The 5345-nt window shown below is 48.3% G+C and overlaps 1 long non-coding RNA gene across 1 annotated transcript; it reads left to right on the forward strand.

Moving 5' to 3' along the window:
• The first annotated feature begins 463 nt into the window (after nt 1-463).
• Nucleotides 464-4708, forward strand: LOC142819169 (uncharacterized). The gene is made up of 3 exons (XR_012896963.1): nt 464-843; nt 1595-1777; nt 3355-4708. It is a non-coding gene; the product is annotated as an uncharacterized LOC142819169 (long non-coding RNA).
• Nucleotides 4709-5345: the final 637 nt, after the last annotated feature.

Below are 5345 nucleotides of genomic sequence, written 5' to 3' on the forward strand. Positions count from 1 at the left end.
CAGTCTTTAGATCAGGGCACCTTGCACAGTTTGGTCACTCACAAAAACATGCAATTTGGTTCAATATGACATTTGAGGTTTGCCCTGCCTAGTCTGAAACGTCTCCAGGAATGGGGCTTCCCGCATTTTCGTTTGGAGGCAATCCCACAGTCTAGTTCTCTCAAGAAGGTTTTGTTTATATTCAGCCTGCATCCCTTCTTTTGACATATAATTGTTGTAAAGCAGGCTTTTTCTGGCCACGGCCTTCACGTATAGCCCATCCTGCCACACAAGGCCCCTCACACAAAACCCAGATACTCAGAGGAGCATGGGAAGCGCAATGCAGTTTTTGTGAATGGAATTTGACCTTACAGGCATCCTGAGACTCACAGGCATCATAAAATAGGGAGGTGAGCATGACTAGATAGTGCCTAGCTGCACTTACAGATAAGCCTCATTTGACCGTAGCTTGACCGGTCTTAGGGGCAAGGGAAAAAGTAAACATAGGGTAATAAAACACAACTGTCTCACACTAACTATGCCCCATCTGGTCCTGTCCACGAGGGGATCACAAAAATTCCTATAGGGCAGCATAGTCATACTACCTCATCACTAGCCTATCAGGCCCTGCCAAATGCAGACCCTAGCATGGCATTAGACATCGAATTTTTGTATAAAAGACCCTCTACCCCTTTGTTCAACGGAAGTTCCGTGTATTGAGGGCACGTATCTTTTTTTGACCGGCTAAAGGATTGATCACCCTGAGGCTGCCTCCCCACCCTTCGAGTCAAATATAGGGGTGCACGAGTCCTGAGCATGCTCCGAGTTCTAGTGTGTCTTTGTGTTGTTATCGTTTCTGGATTTGTAAGTATTGCTTAAATGTATTAGTTATTGGTTTAATTAATAGTTAAATTGTGTTAATTTCACTGTGTAATTCTGTAAAGCGTGTCTAAGTTCTGTTAACCACACTGTGTAAATTGTATAATTTTGTGTTGTATAGTAGTGTTGTATTTAGGTTAAATATAAGTGTTAGAAATAGAAGCCCCGGAGTCGTTAAGTTGTAAAAGTAGATTTATGACTAACTCCACCAGCTGTCCTAAAATAACCATAGAGGGGCTGGCTTTGGACGGAGTTTTTATTATCATTATATTGGCTTTGTTTTTGTATTTTTCGTTAAGCAAATTAGAGACAGTGATTTGGTATAGTTGAATTGTAATAAAATAAGTTTGTAATTAGTTAAGTACAGCTAAGTTTAGGGTTTTCTACCCTTTAAAAGCATTGGGCAATTGCTAGTTTAAAAAACTATTTGCTAATTGTTAGTTTTGATAAAAAAAAAATCATTCCACTTAATAAAAATAATTTGTTTCACCATCATCCAGTAGTTTTCACTGGGTAGTCAGCTTTAACCCTTGAGGCTCCCATCACATCTCCGAACCAAAGGTTAACAATAATGGCCTTCATAAATAACCTTCCGTTTTCAGCAACTGCCTCCCCAGAAGTACCAACATTTTCCTCCCAGGTAACCACTGCCATGATGCAAACACACAAAAGTGTCTACGTGATCTAACTTCTTTCATTTCATTTGCCCCATTAACTCCATCTGCATCTTCTCCAGATACAAACATGCTTCCCAGCTGTTTCAGATTCCCCCGATGAATATTCATGAGCACAAACTCTGCCAGACAGACCTTCTGCTCTCATCCTCCCACACGTGAACAATTAATCATGCGCCGCCTGCTGCAGATGCCCTTAAGGGATGAGAAGAGTATTTACTGGAGACAGCTGAGCCTCTTGACTGGTGAAGTACACTGTATATGCAGCTTTGGGGATTTACATTCACTGCTAATTATCTGAAGTTCCCTGCAACTTCAGTGATTCTTAGTGAAATTTGCCCTCCTCCCCTCTCCCATACTCCCACAGGCAGTATCTGTTAAGATTGCCCAGAGGGGTTGCCTCAGTCAGTGCAAGGTCTGATTAATGAAACCACCACCACCCCCACACACAAAAGATGCAATGAAATCAGTGTAGAAATCCGACTTAATCCCAAGGGAGCCAGCAAAACAAGGGTTCGGGATAAAAATTCAGTTTGATTCTCCAACCCTAACTCATATTCTATTGTGCTTATCACATGTGCAATGCAGTTCAGAATGAAGGACTGTATTGATTTCTGTTAACATTCATAGAACAATAAAAGAATAAATACATACAAATCAAACATTTCCAGTATTTTCTTTCTACAGTTGGTAGAAAGGGAGAACATTTTAATTGGCTGTTGTAAGTATAATCGCATGGGCTATGTCTAGACTGGCACGATTTTCTGCAAATGCTTTGAACGGAAAAGTTTTTCCGTTAAAAGTATTTGCGGAAAAGAGCGTTTAGACTGGCATGGAGTTATCGTTATAACGATGCGCTTTTGTGCAAAAGCAGAAGCCCGGAACCATTTTGAAGAAGGCAAAAGGGCACCAGCCCTTTCCAGGGGTGGGGGCTGGAGCTCCTTTCAGACACGTGCTTAAAGGGGTCTCGCTGGACAGCCGTTTGTCTCCTGCTCCGTGCTTTAGGACCTCTTGCAGGGACTGACAGCCCTAGCAGTTTTGGTGGTTGCCCTCTGCCTTTTGGACACCACCCTTTTGCCACCTAGTGCTTTTTCCTGTTTTTTTTTTCTTTTGTCTGCCATGGAGCCAGGGGTGGCCATGTGTCTGCTCTGGCCACTGCTGGCCATTTTGGAGTGCCTGCAGCTGCTGCTCCAGGCTGGTGCCCTCCTGTTCCAGGAGCAGGAGGCACAGATCGCTTTGGACTCCCTCACCAGGGAGGCCATGGCATCCCTGTGGCATCCCCACCCCACCGTGGAGAGGCCACTATGGACCCTGGACACCAGCACCGACTGGTGGGACCAGCTGGTCCTTGGGCAATGGGGCGACCAGCAATGGCTCCAGAACTTCCGCATGCGAAAGCAGAGCTTCCTGGAGCTGTGTGCCTGGCTCGCCCCTGCGCTCCAGAGAGCCACCACCCGGCTGCGGGCACCCATCCCCATCAACAAGAGGGTCACCATCGCACTTTGGAAGCTGGCCACCCTGGACAGCTACTGATCGGTGGCACACCAGTTCGGGGTGGGAAGATCCACCGTCAGTGTCCAGGCTGGGTCACCAAGACTCCAGGCTGGGTCACCCAGGGGTTTGGGCTGTTCCTCCTTGCACAGGCCTGCTGGTGGGGGGAGAGGGCGAGGGGGCCCTGGTGTGTGTGTGTTTGTGCATGCGTGTGTGCGTGTGTGTGTATGCGTGAGGACAGAGGGAATCACGGGGGGGGGACCAAGGGAGCGCACACTCACCTCTGCCTTAAGTGATGTGTTCCCCTGTGTTTCTCTGCACCCTTCTGCAGGTCGTCCACACCATCAATGTCCTGCTCCCGAGCGTGATCCGCCTGCGCAACGTGGATGCTACGCTGGCCGGCTTCGCTGCCTTCGGGTTCCCCAACTGCGGGGGAGCCCTGGATGCAACCCACATCCCCATCTGGGCCCCGGAGCATTGAGCAGCCCATTTTATGAACAGGAAGGGGTACTACTCAATTGTTCTCTAGGCCCTTGTGGACCACAGGGGCCACTTCCTGGATGTCTATGCAGGCTGGTCCAGCAGGGCACACGATGCCTGCATCCTCCGCAACTCCGGATTGTTTCGCAGGCTGGAGGCAGGCACCTACTTCCCCCAGTGGGAGTTGACTGTCGGGGATGTGCCTATGCCCATCTGCGTCATCGGGGACACGGCCTACCCCCTGCTGCCCTGGCTAATACGGCCCTACATGGGGGGCTGGACCAGAACCGGGCCCGGTTCAACGACCGCCTCAACCGTGCCCGGAATCAAGTGGAGTGCACCTTCGGCCGCTTAAAAGCCCGCTTCTGTTGTTTGCTCACCCGTCTCGAGATGGGTGAGCGGAATGCAATGGAGGTAACGGCCACGTGCTGCATGCTGCAACGGAGTAGGGAGGCCTTCCTCCTCGCACGGATGGCAGCCAAGGCACAGACTTATGAACAGCCTCACACAGCTGCCATCCGCCAGGTGCACCAGGATGGGGTGCGCATCCGAGATGCCCGGACGGGCATGTTCATACAGGCCCCATAATAGGGTCGCCTCGGTTTCCCCCCTACAACTCCCTCCCATCCTCTACCCTTCCCCCTCCCTTCCCCTTACCTCCCAATTGTACATTTACTGCATTCAACAAACCAACCTTGGTTATACTTGTTTTAGTTAGGTTTAGTTAAATTAGCTATCATCGTCGTGACTGTTCGTCAGGCAGTGTCGGTTTGAAGCATATCGGCCGTCATTGTGCATGTTCGTCGGGTGCGTTGGACGTAGCTAGGGTTTTTCTTTTAGTTTAGGCTAGGTTTTAGGCCACCATCGCCTGTCCGAGCTGTCCTGAAGAACAGGAAGAGGATTCGTGGTTCGTGCGGAAGGCTCGAGTCAGCGTACCTGATTCCAGTCGTCTTCGAGGGATCTCCTGGCTGTTCCTCTCCCAAGGCCCGGAAGGATGAAAGGATTGAGGTTGCCAGCTTTGGCATTGTCTTCCATTGAGGGACTCCTGGCTGTTCCTCTTCCGAGGCCCGGAAGGACCAAAGGATTGAGGTCGCCAGCAACACTACAATCGTCCCTGCATCTAGACTATGTACATAATCTTTGTGTTTGTGTTTTAACCTTTCTTGCTTGTTTGTTATCTATGTTAATATAGTCTTGTGGTTTAAATTTTACTTACAAGTGTCAGTATTTATTTATGCGCGACAAACCAATGACCAATTAAAGGAACGACTGGTGATAGATGAGGGGGAAATCTCGCTCCCCTGGGGTACAGAGCCCCCAGAAGGGTCCGAGGCTGGAGGTCAAATCAGTGAGGCAGGAGAGAAACCTAGAAGAGAAAACTTTATGATGCATGCATGCAGGCTGTCACTTCCAAGAGTGAAGCAGCACTGACAGACAGATTCAGGGATCCTATATACAGAATGCTTAGACAGTTCAGTTGTTGATTGTTTTCTTTAACATATCAAAGTCTCAGCAGAAGTACTCTGAGACTTCTGTTCACCCCAGGAGTGCTAGAAGTAAGTTTTTACAGTACACAAAGCCACATGAGAACTTGAGTGGAGGAGTCTACAAGGCAAACTGTGACAAAGATAAGGGTTTACATGACAAAATTGTGACAGACTAGGAGTATCCATGAACTTGAGATAGGAGGCATTGTAAGGGTCTTGATTAGAGTTAATTTGATTTCTCTCTGTTACAGGGAGAGAGGTCTGGAAAACTTTTTAACCCTTACAGCAGTTTTCTTTTAGAGAGTTTTGATTTCCTGCACAGTCCCCTCTTTAGACACAATTGGAGTTATTGGAT

This window comes from Pelodiscus sinensis, chromosome 20 (genome assembly GCF_049634645.1).
Source record: "Pelodiscus sinensis isolate JC-2024 chromosome 20, ASM4963464v1, whole genome shotgun sequence".
Classification (NCBI taxonomy): domain Eukaryota; kingdom Metazoa; phylum Chordata; order Testudines; family Trionychidae; genus Pelodiscus; species Pelodiscus sinensis.